Here is a 14,251-nt window from a genome sequence, read left to right as displayed (position 1 = left end):
TGAGGCCCCCCTTACTGAAGTGTACACTACTGAGGGCCCTCTTACTGAAGTGTACACTACTTAGGGCCCTCTTACTGAAGTGTACACTACTTAGGGCCCCCTTACTGAAGTGTACACTACTGAGGCCCCCCTTACTGAACTGTACACTACTGAGGCCCCCCTTACTGAACTGTACACTACTGAGGCCCCCCTTACTGAAGTGTACATTACTGAGGGCCCGGTACTGAAGTGTACACTACTGAGGGCCCCTTACTGAAGTGTACACTACTGAGGCCCCCCTTACTGCAGGGACACAGAGGCACTGATTCACTCACATCTATAATGAAGAATGTGTGTGTGTGTGTGTGTGTGTGTGTGTGTGTGTGTGTGTGTGTGTGTTACATGGGGTGGAGCTTATTTTATTTCAGGGCTGGAAAAATTACAGTCAGGCTAGAGAGTGTGACAGAAGACGAAACCCTTTAAAACTTTACAGATTTCACCTTTAACGAGTCTTTAACGCTCCTTTTCAGATAACGGCGCAAATATTTACAAGAAGCCACCGATCTATAAACATGGTATGAGAAATACACTTTACATTCAGAACAGTATGGCTGTGTGTGTGTGTGTGTGTGTAAGTACATATATCCATTATATTATATGTTACTTGTGTGTGTGTGTGTGTGTGTGTGTGTGTGTGTGTGTGTGTGTGTGTGTGTAGACTTGTCTCATGCTCCTCAGAGTAAACACATTGAAGATCTGATCATCGAGTCGTCCCGTTTTCCTGCCGCTCAGCCGCCAGACCCCAAGCTGCCATCCAAGATCGAGACAGAGTTCTGGCCCTGTCCCCCGTGTCTGTGTGTGCTGGGTAACACACACACACACACACACACACACACACACACACACACACACACACACACACACACACACACACTTGTATAACACTCTATCCACTTTCCGAACTCACTTCCCCTCTCTCTCTCTCTCTCTCTCTCTCTCTCTCTCTCTTTCAGAGACAGAGTGGAAGTCCACCTCTCAGACAGCAGCAGGAAAGGAGGAGGAGGAAGAGGAGGATGAGTATGATGAAAGTGATGACCTGTGGAGACTCAGACAGATGCAGAAACAGGAACTCAACAAGGTAAAGTGTCACTAGGGAGTAGGGTATAGGGAGTAGGGTATAGGGAGTAAGGTATAGGGAGTAGGGTATAGGCCCTGTGTCCGAAATCACTCCCTAATCACTATACAGGGCAGTATATATAGTGGGGATGCCATTTTGTAGTGCTGTCCGAAACCTTAGTGAGGATTATTTACACCCTATATAGTGCACTCAAAATATCCCACAATGCATCACGAAAAGTAGTGTACAACAATGGTCACTAACCAAAGCAATATATCCCATCATGCATTGCGGTCGCACTGAAAGAATTCAAATTAAAAGTCTGAAATGTGATTTAATAAAAGGCAGCGTCGAAGAAGAAAGGATTCAGCCTTGATTTAAAAGAACTGAAAGCTGCAGGGACTGTGTATTGATTAATGTGAGAAATGCGCTCAGTATAATATGGATTTATCACAAAAACACACGCATGTATTTATTATTTTGAAACCCACCAGCCGACTGATCCGGCACGTTTTAACTGTGCGACAGTAATGACGTAAATACCCACAATCCTCTGGGGCTTCATACACATCCTACTGACATCAGTTTACTGTCTCACTGTGGGGCTTCTCTATCTATCTATCTATCTATCTATCTATCTATCTATCTATCTATCTATCTATCTATCTATCTATCTATCTATCTATCTATCTATCTATCTGCCTCTCTCTCTTTATCTCTCTCTCTCTATCTGTCTGTCTCTTTATCTGTCTGTCTCTCTCTCTCTCAGATCCAGTCTAATTTAGGGAAGTTGATCCTGAAAGAGGAGATTGAGAGAGCGACTCCAATGCGCAGGAAAACTCGCTCTCTTCCCGACCACACGCCCACTCACCTTGGTGTGTATCTCTCTCTCTGTGTGTGTGTGTGTGTGTGTGTGTGTGGTGAATGAGAAATACAACCCCGATTCCAAAAAAGTTGGGACAAAGTACAAATTGTAAATAAAAACGGAATGCAATGATGTGGAAGTTTCAAAATTCCATATTTTATTCAGAATAGAACATAGATGACATATCAAATGTTTAAACTGAGAAAATGTATCATTTAAAGAGAAAAATTAGGTGATTTTAAATTTCATGACAACAACACATCTCAAAAAAGTTGGGACAAGGCCATGTTTCCCACTGTGAGACATCCCCTTTTCTCTTTACAACAGTCTGTAAACGTCTGGGGACTGAGGAGACAAGTTGCTCAAGTTTAGGGATAGGAATGTTAACTCATTCTTGTCTAATGTAGGATTCTAGTTGCTCAACTGTCTTAGGTCTTTTTTGTCGTATCTTCCGTTTTATGATGCGCCAAATGTTTTCTATGGGTGAAAGATCTGGACTGCAGGCTGGCCAGTTCAGTACCCGGACCCTTCTTCTACACAGCCATGATGCTGTAATTGATGCAGTATGTGGTTTGGCATTGTCATGTTGGAAAATGCAAGGTCTTCCCTGAAAGAGACGTCGTCTGGATGGGAGCATATGTTGCTCTAGAACCGGATATACCTTTCAGCATTGATGGTGTCTTTCCAGATGTGTAAGCTGCCCATGCCACACGCACTAATGCAACCCCATACCATCAGAGATGCAGGCTTCTGAACTGAGCGCTGATAACAACTTGGGTCGTCCTTCTCCTCTTTAGTCCGAATGACACGGCGTCCCTGATTTCCATAAAGAACTTCACATTTTGATTCGTCTGACCACAGAACAGTTTTCCACTTTGCCACAGTCCATTTTAAATGTTAGGACTAGGACTGTTTTGGCCTCTAGAGGCCGCTGTTATTTCCTTTTCATGTCGTGTTTATTTTGGCCTCTAGAGGCCGCCACTGTTCCTGTGTTTTGTGTTTGTGTTAATTGCCTAATTATCTTCACCTGTGTCCTTAATTAGTTTGTCTATTTATACCCCTGAGTTCAGTCCTCTTGTCACGGAGTCTTTGTGCTGTTATGTTTATCTCCAGTTTCCTTTGTACTGTGTTTTTTGATCTTCTTAGCTTTTGTATTTTTGCACTTTGCTTTTCTTTTGGATTATACTCTTTGGTTTTTTTTTTTGTCTTTTGTTTTGCCCTGTATATAGTGTATATAGTTTAAATAAACCTTTTGATTCTTTTTCTACTTCCGCCTCACGCCTCTGCATTTGAGTCATCCCCCTGGTGGCCTAGTGGGGGTTTGCTGGATTATCACACCAACGAACCAGGTTCGAATCCCAGCAAAACCCTAACAGAAAGACTCCGTCATGACCGACTCAGCAGAGGCTGCTTCAACTGTCTACCCGGCCAACCTTCAGGGAATTATGGCAGCTTTGACACGCTTCGGAGTGACCATGGACGCACATGGACGTACGCTCACCAGCCAACGTGAGGCCCTCGCTCGCCACGAGGAACTGCTTCAGCAAATTGGGAAAACCCTGGCACAGCTGACATCTCTGCCTGCATCTCCTGCTCCTGATCCAGTTCCTGCTCCTGATCCAGCTCCCACTCCTGCTCCAGTGCCTCCTGCAATGCTGCCTTCTTCACCTCGCGAACCCAGCCTTCCTGCACCACAGAGGTATGACGGCAAGCACAGTGAGTGCCGAGAGTTCCTTACCCAGTGTCAACTCACCTTTGAGCTTCAGCCTACCACCTACACTACGGATCGCCGCAAGATTGCCTTTGTGATCACCTTATTAGCTGGTAAGGCGCGAGCCTGGGCTACTGCTATCTGGCAAAGACAGGGACCTGAGTGCTTTGATTTCCAGCTGTTTTCTGAAGAGATGCTTCGGGTCTTCGATCAGGCAGACATCAGTACTGACGCAGCCTGAAAGCTCATGTCCATCCGGCAAGGAGGAAGCGTCGCAGATTACGCCATCTCGTTCCGAACACTCGCAGCAGTAAGTGGATGGAACGAGACTGCCCTGGTGTCAGCCTTCCACCATGGTCTGTCTGACCCCATCAAGGATGGTCTGGCCTCTATTGGATGCCCAAGTGACCTCGAAACCCTCATCTCACATGCTATTCGTCTGGACAACAGGATGAGAGAACGCCACCAAGCCTTGAGCCCCCCCAGCCTCCCTACCTCTACCTGGAGACCATCTACCTCCTTCAGTGACTGTCCAGAACCCATGCAAGTGGGTCGTACTCGCCTCTCCGCATCTGAGAGGGAGCGCAGAAGGAGGGACAAGTGCTGCATCTACTGTGGCAAGCCTGGTCACTTCCGAGCATCATGTCCCGAACTCTTGGGAAAAGGACCGCCCCGTCCAGCCGAGGGAGGGTTGTGACGGGGCCTACCCTCTCTCCCGGACTCCCTGGCCAAGGAATCTACATCCCGGTCTCCATCTCCTGGGGTGAGTCTGTCCACTCTTGTCAAGCTTTGATAGACTCAGGGGCGGCTGGGAACTTTATGGATATTCACTTCGCCCAAAGCATCAATATTCCGACTGCACCTCTTGAAGTCCCACTGTCTGTGTCTGCCCTCGATGGCCAAGCGTTAGGTGATGGAAGAGTCACCCAAGTTACTTCTGCAGTTTTCCTCCAGTCTCAAGGTCACAAGGAAGAAATATCCCTGCACCTGATTCCTTCACCTGAGTTCCCAGTTATTCTAGGCCTTCCTTGGCTTACTCGCCACAACCCTCGCATAGACTGGGTAACAAGCCAGGTTGTGGAATGGGGCCCTGCATGCCATGCCTCTTGTCTGCTCTCTAGCTCTCCTGTGTCTCCTGCCGAGCCCCCTGATCTCACCGAGTTATCTCAAGTTCCCACAGAGTACTGGGATCTCAAGGAGGTATTCAGCAAGAGCAGGGCCGCCGTTCTTCCTCCGCACCGGGCCTACGACTGTGCCATCGACTTGCTCCCTGGGACTACCCCTCCTCGTGGCAGACTGTTTTCACTCTCTCAGCCAGAACGCAAGGCCATGGAGGAATACCTCAAAGATGCCCTGGTCTCTGGGTTTATTCGACCCTCCACTTCACCTGCTGGAGCCGGCTTCTTCTTTGTCGGCAAGAAGGATGGGGGGCTCCGACCATGTATTGATTACAGGGGCCTGAATAAGATCACTGTGCGCAACCGATATCCCCTTCCGCTGATGTCCACAGCTTTCGACCTGCTCCAAGGCGCCACCGTCTTCACCAAGTTGGACCTACGGAACGCATACCACCTCATCCGTATCCGACAGGGAGACGAGTGGAAGACTGCCTTTAACACCCCGTCTGGGCACTACGAATACCAGGTGATGCCCTTCGGACTCACCAACGCACCAGCTGTTTTTCAGGCCCTAATCAACGACGTCTTAAGGGACATGATTAACCTATACGTTTTTGTCTACCTCGACGACATCCTTATCTTTTCCAAGACCGTGCAGGAGCACCGCCACCATGTCCGCCAGGTTCTCCAGAGGCTGCTACAGAACAATCTGTTCGCCAAGGCCCAGAAATGCGAATTTCATGTTCCCGAGGTCTCCTTTCTGGGATTTATTGTACGGACAGGCCAACTCCAAATGGACCCTGCCAAGACCCTGGCCGTCCGGGATTGGCCTACTCCCAAGTCCGTTAAGGAGGTTCAGCGGTTCTTAGGATTCGCTAACTTCTACCGCAAGTTCATCAGGAACTTCAGTTCTGTGGCAGCACCCATGTCAGACCTCACCAAAGGGACAGGTGGATCTTATGGCTGGTCTCCTCAGGCAGAAAAGGCGTTCAAAGACCTCAAGGACCGCTTCTGCACGGCACCCATTCTGGTTCTCCCGGACACCTCCCAACCATTCATCGTGGAGGTGGACGCCTCGGACAGTGGTGTCGGCGCGGTGCTCTCTCAACGTTCGGAAGGAAAGCTGCACCCCTGCGCTTACTTCTCCCACCGCCTGAGTCCTGCTGAGTCCCGGTACGATGTGGGGGATCGAGAACTGCTAGCGGTCAAACTGGCCCTTGAGGAGTGGAGGCACTGGCTGGAGGGAGCACAACATCCATTCCTGGTTTGGACTGACCACAAGAACCTGGAGTACCTCCAGCAAGCCAAGAGACTGAACCCTCGACAGGCTAGGTGGGCCCTGTTTTTCAGTCGGTTTGACTTCACCCTCTCATACCGCCCCGGCTCCAAGAACACCAAACCTGACGCACTGTCCAGACTGTTCTCTGCCACTAACAGGGAGAATGAAGTCGGGCCTATTATCCCTGTGTCCCGGATTGTGGCCCCTGTCCGCTGGGGTATTGAGGAGGCTGTCCGACGAGCCCAACGCCAGGACCCCGGTCCTGGGACGGGGCCACCAGGCCTCTTGTACGTCCCACATCAAGCCCGGGCCAAGGTTCTCCAGTGGGGTCACTCTTCCCCTCTCACCGCCCACCCGGGAGCTCGGAGGACCCTGGACTTCCTGAAAAGACGCTTCTGGTGGCCTAACATGGAGAAGGAAGTAAGGTCATTTGTCCTGTCCTGTGAGGTTTGCACCAGAACCAAGAACCCACGACAGCGTCCCCAGGGTCTCCTGCATCCTCTGACCATTCCCCGGCGTCCCTGGTCCCACGTGGCAGTCGACTTTATCACGGGTCTCCCTGAGTCACAAGGTAACACGGTCATTTTGGTCTTAGTTGACAGATTCTCCAAGGCCTGCCGCTTCATACCACTGTGCAAACTCCCCTCTGCTCTTGAAACTGCGAAACTTTTGTTTAATCATGTCTTCCGAGTCTTTGGTCTTCCACAGGACATCGTCTCAGACCGAGGGCCCCAGTTCTCCTCCCGAGTGTGGCACGGGTTCTGCAAGGTCATCGGAGCCACTGCCAGCCTCTCCTCTGGGTTTCACCCACAGTCCAATGGTCAGACGGAGAGGCTCAACCAGGACCTGGAAACCACCCTGCGAGGCCTGGCTATGGATAACCCGACATCATGGAGCACCTGGCTGCCATGGGCGGAGTACGCCCACAACACCCTGCAGTCATCGGCCACCAAGCTGTCGCCATTCCAGTGCCAATTCGGGTTCCAGCCACCTCTGTTCCCGGACCAGGAGGAGGACGCGGGGGTGCCCTCGGTCAACCAATATGTGAGACGGTGTCGCAAGACCTGGAGCAAGGTCAGGAAGACCCTCATACAGACCTCCAGAACCAACCAGACTCAGGCCAACCGCCATAGAAGACCTGCACACGCTTTCCGCCCTGGGCAGCGTGTTTGGCTGTCCACTAAGGACCTTCCACTGCGGGTGGAGAACCGCAAGCTTGCTCCTCGCTACATTGGCCCCTTCAAGGTGGTGCGCAGGGTGAACCCTGTCTCCTACCGGCTCCAGTTGCCCCGGACTCTGAGGATCAACCCCACTTTCCATGTTTCCCTGTTACAGCCCGTACTGACGTCTACGTATGCCCCTGCCCCTAGGAACCCCCCACCCCCCCGCATCTTCCAGGGGCAGACTGTGTTCACTGTGAATCGCCTGCTTGACTCCCGCCGGGTCCGCGGCGGGTTGCAATATCTGGTGGACTGGGAGGGCTATGGTCCTGAGGAGCGCTGCTGGGTTCCTGCTCGGGATGTCCTTGATAAAGAACTATGTCGGGACTTCCATTCGGCCCATCCGGATCGCCCTGGGAACGTCAGGAGACGCTCCTAGGGGGGGGGTCCTGTTAGGACTAGGACTGTTTTGGCCTCTAGAGGCCGCTGTTATTTCCTTTTCATGTCGTGTTTATTTTGGCCTCTAGAGGCCGCCACTGTTCCTGTGTTTTGTGTTTGTGTTAATTGCCTAATTATCTTCACCTGTGTCCTTAATTAGTTTGTCTATTTATACCCCTGAGTTCAGTCCTCTTGTCACGGAGTCTTTGTGCTGTTATGTTTATCTCCAGTTTCCTTTGTACTGTGTTTTTTGATCTTCTTAGCTTTTGTATTTTTGCACTTTGCTTTTCTTTTGGATTATACTCTTTGGTTTTTTTTTTTGTCTTTTGTTTTGCCCTGTATATAGTGTATATAGTTTAAATAAACCTTTTGATTCTTTTTCTACTTCCGCCTCACGCCTCTGCATTTGAGTCATCCCCCTGGTGGCCTAGTGGGGGTTTGCTGGATTATCACACCAACGAACCAGGTTCGAATCCCAGCAAAACCCTAACATTAAATGAGCCTTGGCCCAGAGAAGACGTCTGCGCTTCTGGATCGTGTTTAGATACGGCTTCTTCTTTGAACTATAGAGTTTTAGCTGGCAACGGCGGATGGCACGGTGAATTGTGTTCACAGATAATGTTCTCTGGAAATATTCCTGAGCCCATTTTGTGATTTCCAATACAGAAGCATGCCTGTATGTGATGCAGTGCCGTCTAAGGGCCCGAAGATCACGGGCACCCAGTATGGTTTTCTGGCCTTGACCCTTACGCACAGAGATTCTTCCAGATTCTCTGAATCTTTTGATGATATTATGCACTGTAGATGATGATATGTTCAAACTCTTTGCAATTTTACACTGTCGAACTCCTTTCTGATATTGCTCCACTATTTGTCGGTGCAGAATTAGGGGGATTGGTGATCCTCTTCCCATCTTTACTTCTGAGAGCCGCTGCCACTCCAAGATGCTCTTTTTATACCCAGTCATGTTAATGACCTATTGCCAATTGACCTAATGAGTTGCAATTTGTTCCTCCAGCTGTTCCTTTTTTGTACCTTTAACTTTTCCAGCCTCTTATTGCCCCTGTCCCAACTATTTTGAGATGTGTTGCTGTCATGAAATTTCAAAATGTCTCACTTTCGACATTTGATATGTTGTCTATGTTCTTTTGTGAATACAATATCAGTTTTTGAGATTTATAAATTATTGCATTCCGTTTTTATTTACAATTTGTACTTTGTCCCAACTTTTTTGGAATCGGGGTTGTATGACCAACAATGTGTAAGTGTTGAATAAATGAAAGAAATTGTGTTATTTATACAGGAACCAGATCTCCATCGTTCCCTTCATACAGTCGGACTGGTCTGAGTCGGGTGAGACACACACACACACACACACACACACACACACACACACACACACACACACACACACACAATCTGACTCTCATTGTAAGCAACAGGATTGCTGTTTGTGATCTGTCACTTTGACCCACACTAAAGCAGTGTGTGTGTGTGTGTGTGTGTGTGTGTGTGTGTGTGTGTGTGTGTGTAGCTCCAGTCTGCAGAGTTTTCCTCCTCACACACTGATAAAGCTGATCACAGTGAGTTACTCTGTTCTGTTCTGTTCTGTTCTGTTCTGTTCGGTTCTGTTCGACTTCATGGTGCTGCTCTGATGTGCAGCGTTCATCACATTTAATTATTTTCTTTTCCTTTTACAGATTTCCTGGTGAGATTATTTTTATCTCTCTGTCTGCCTGTGCACTTCTACTCTCCTGCTTCCACTGCCTCTGTGTTTACTGTAGTGTGTGTGTGTGTGTGTGTGTGTGTGTGTGTGTGTGTGTGTGTGTGTGTGTAAAACGGTGATGCTCAGGGCAGGAGGATGGACAGAGGGAACTCGCTGCCCACAATGCTCGAGCAGAAGGTCAGATATCGACACGACCACTGAACACACACCCACTGTTGAGCAAAAACTTCAGTGATGCATGTAGAAGGAACAGAAAATGCAGAATAGCTCAAGAACAATGTGGTGTTGTTACAGTTGTCTGTGTGTCTACAACATCTAGAGACACATACAAAACCTTTACACACACAACAGATTTGTTTTCACTTTAATAGTTCAGCCAGAAAGAAGAAAATATGTATTAGTGCTGATTGTAAAGTGTGTGTGTGTGTGTGTGATAAAGATTTATCCCTACGAGATGCTCATGGTAACTCACCGAGGCAGAAATAAACTTCCACCAGGAGTGGACAGGACAAGGCTGGAGGTATTTATAACAGCTTATATCACTCACACACACACACACACACACACACACACACACGAGTCTTTTTTCTTTTTTTTTTTCAAGGTGTGTATTTACAGTGCACCAGTAGGGGGCAGCACTTACAAATCGCCTCCCTTTGTTTCAGCGGCATCTCTCTGCCGAGGAGTTCGGGAATCTGTTCGGTATGACACTGGAGGAATTCGATCGCCTGTCGTTCTGGAAGAGGAACGAATTGAAGAAAAGGGTGTCACTCTTCTAGCCCTAAAAAAAAAAAAAACACTCGCACAAACACACCACATTTGTCTTCAGAAGGAGAGCGACGACAGGAATCCACCAGCAGGATGAGCAGCGATTAACACACGTCACGATGTCTGTATCTGCAATTACACTATCAGGAGTGATGATGATGATGATGATGATGATGATTTAACTCGGATTAATATATTTAGCAGGTTCATCTCACCATGGCAACACTTGGAAGCCCTGTTGCACTGCATTCATAAAATAACTAACAGATTTATCCAACTGCCAGCTCTAGGTGTGTGCCGATAATCAGTTCTATGAAAATATTGCAAAATATCGATACAGTCGATATAATATTATCACTACACTGCCTTCCATTTACGAATAAACTCTGCTCGTGGGCGGAGCTAAAATCTGTCCCATTCCGAAGGCAGCAAAAAGTCAGCTATTTTCAACATAGCTAGCTATATTAATACACTCTCACCGGCCACTTTAATAGGAACGTGTTGTTGATTGTAAGATCCCTGTTCTTGGCTGCAGGAGTGGAACCCAATGTGTTCTTCTGTTCTGCTGTTGCATGCTGAGATGCTTTTCTGCTCACCACGGTTGTTAAGAGTGATTATATGAGTTACTATATCCTTCCTGGCCAAAAAGCTCGAACCACCTTGAATCTGTCCATTTCCCTCTGACCCTCTCTTATCAACAAGGCGTTTGTTTTATTTCCACCCACAGAACTGTCGCTCACTCACTCAGTGTTTTTTGTTTTCCGCACCATTCTGTGTAAACTCTAGAGACTGTTGAGTGAAAACCCCAGGAGGAGATCAGCAGCTTCTGAAATACTCAAACCAAAAATACTCATCTGGCTCAAACCAACACCCATACCACAGTGAAAGGAAGTCACACTTCACTGTGAGCTCACAGTTTTTCCCGTTCTGATGTTTGAACATTAACTGAAGCTCCTGATTTGTCTCTGCGTGATCGGCTGATTAGAGAACTGCATCAAACAAAACAGTACAGGCGTTCCTAATAAAGCGGCCAGTGCGTGTACATGTAGCTAGCTGTGCTTGCAATTTTTGGCCTGACCTTTTGAACAGGAAGCAGCGACACTTGAATTGAGATTTTTGCAATTCTACGCAAATTACAGTAGATGCGAGGCTTTTAAGCGAATGTCTCGAATGATTTCTCGGAACGATCCTATGGCGCGTGTGGTCCAACGTTTCTTCCGTTCCCTGCTCACAACTTTAGTTCCTAACATGGACAAGCCACACCCAGAAGGGGCAACAGTAGTGGTAGGTTCACGCCCACAACAGACATGAGTGACGTTAGAGTTTAACTGGCAGCCAATCAGAAAAAGCTTGCAGCTAGAAACCATTATAGTTGATGATGAACCAATGAAAATAGAGAAGAGGTGTGGCTTAAGTCAACCTCACCTCACTCGAGTCTGGATTCTGTTTTTAGAAGCAGGAAGTCATGCTAGCATGTTTTCTGAGTAATTTTAAATCCATCAGATTAGCCCTGGTCAAGCGAGTTTAGCTACACGCGCTAATAATAAAATAATTAAATCACGGAAACGTAATCGGTACACGCCCAGCTTCCTGTTTTTACTACACTCTTGTGATAGGAGTGGATGGAGTTTCCTCAGAGAGCTGTATTAACCAATCAGAGTGAAGATTGTCCATCTATACGAAACTTATCTGCTTAACACGATAATAGATTGTAGCCTAAGACGAGCGTGCGATCGATATCGTCTCTGCTCTTAACTCGGAGTGTATTGATCACACCGCTCCATCTCTCTCTCTCTCTCTCTCTCTCTCTCTCTCTCCTCCCCTCATTTTGCTGCTAATGCATTATTAAGCACCTTTTCCCTTTGGTTCAATCCTCTTTCGTTATGTAGGGACAGATGAAGAATTCGAACTGCGTCCTCATTTTTATCCACCTTATTATAAAACGAGGAAGTAGACGGTAACATTAATTAATAATTCCACTTCCTCTTTGTGGAAGAGTTAGCAGTTAACTCGAGGTTGTAATAACTACCTGAACATTAACTGCTAATAACAGATGAGCAGCATGCATCGTTTGCTCGTTTAGCTAGCTGCTGTTATCAGTGGGTGTAGTTAATATTAACATGACCCTTTAGCAAGGTGGCTAAAAAGGTAGCATTCCTATGAGTTATTTAGAAGTGTGTATTCAGAGGTCAGAGATAATCTAAAATGGCCGCCTGACTGCTCGGGCTGAGCTGAGTAAAATTTTAATCTGCAACATTCTTTATTTTAGAGTCTTCTATGTTTTTTTTTTTTTTTTACAATTTGTTTTAAAGTATGAGAACTGGCTTTAAAATGATTAAAAGTGGTAAGGTTAGACAGCTAGCTACCTTGAGCTAACCTGACAGGAAAATGGCTGCAAATGTTCGCAAGATGACTAGCATGAGCTAACCTGACAGGAAAATGGCTGCAAATGTTAGCAAGATGACTAGCATGAGTCAACCTGACAGGAAAATGGCTGCAAATGTTAGCAAGATGACTAGCATGAGCTAACCTGACAGGAAAATGGCTGCAAATGTTAGCAAGATGACTAGCATGAGCTAACCTGACAGGAATTATAACAGGTATTTTGTTTAAATCCATGACGGCTTAAAATGAACTCGATCTAATGTTAGCGAGACGCCTAGCATGAGCTAACCTGACAGGAATCCTGAGAAGAATTTTACATCATGTTCAGCGCTAATGAGAGTATATCTAACTATATTAAACCCATATAACTAATAACATTAACTGATCGTTTACAATATTACTACATCTGGCTATAACAGTAGCTAGCTAAATTAGCAAACTGGGTTTGTTGCTAATAACAGTGTCCTTCGTGTTAGCTGCTGAGAGGGATTAAAATCCTATCCAGGAAGTAACTAACAGGAAATATTCCACAAAATGTCTCTGAAGGTAAGGTGGATAAGAGGAAGATTGTAGGGATTTTAGATTAATGATTTGGTTTTGGCCTGCTAGCTGAATTCATGCTTAGATAAGCTAATGAGCTCTTATTTTGGAGTGCTTCATATTGGAATTTTTTTTTAAATAAATTGTTGCTCCAGTGACCAAATGACGTGCAGCTAGTGTTCTCTTGAGCATGTTTTCTTACTAGTTTTAACACACCTTTGTGGACTTCCCCTTGGTTGAATCCATGTTAGTCTTAAAATGGCTCGAGCAAAAATGCTAACACGGATGACAAAAAAATAAAAATTTGCAGCGACCAATTAGCATGGCGTAAAAATGATTTGTTTACCGTTATCAGTATTGGCATTGAACTTTTCCGCTGGATCCACAGGAATTTGACCTTAACAAATCAAGTCACATGGGAAGGTCGACTAAGATAAGTCTTTATTGTCATTGTCACTTTTCCAAAGGTACAACGAAATTGAAGGTGCTGTTGACTCATTATGAGTTAGAAAGAAAGAAAGAAAGAAAGAAAGAAAGAAAGAAAGAAAGAAAAGAGGAGAAAACTAGCGTCTGTTAAAAGCTGTATTGAAACACGGCCTCGCTTTTGATCTCTACAACAATTAAACCAGACAGAAAACATAAAAACACATTCGAGACATTCCACGTGAAACTTGCAGAAGGTATTTTTTTGCTAGCGACGATGCTACTGAATGACACAGATTAGCAGTTTTGATTTCAGAAGCACAATTTGGATGTTTGATCGTCAGAATGACAGACAGCCAATCGGATTTCAGGGGCGGGGCTTTATGAATAAATAAAGTCACATACTGGAGTGTAAATATGATTAACACTTGAATATAATTTACGTTTATAAACTGTTTATTAATCAAAATGTGTGGCGTCTTCAGCAGCTCAGAATGTGAAATTAACACCAATCTCGCGCACGCAGTCATGTTTTACAGCACTTACAGAAATATCACCACTTTATTTCTTTCTCTGAATGAAACTAACAGAAATAAATATCAACTGGTTCAGTGAACGTCCTTTGCTCTGACTGAGATGTGATTATTGTTCTGTTGTTTTCTCATAATTAGGAGTTTTGTTTTTCTGATTTACTTAGTGAACCGTTAACACTTGGATTTTATGTTGAATAAAAGTTTTGGGT

The 14,251-nt window shown here is 46.1% G+C and overlaps 1 pseudogene; it reads left to right on the top strand.

Annotated features, from left to right (window-relative positions):
- The window catches only part of LOC132892746 (dematin-like), a 33,783-nt pseudogene extending 19,532 nt beyond the window's left edge, over positions 1–14,251 (top strand).

The sequence above is a fragment of the Neoarius graeffei genome, chromosome 10 (assembly GCF_027579695.1).
Source record: "Neoarius graeffei isolate fNeoGra1 chromosome 10, fNeoGra1.pri, whole genome shotgun sequence".
NCBI lineage: Eukaryota > Metazoa > Chordata > Actinopteri > Siluriformes > Ariidae > Neoarius > Neoarius graeffei.
The sequence above is the reverse complement of the archived record's forward strand: the minus strand, read 5'-3'. Positions and strand labels throughout refer to the sequence as shown.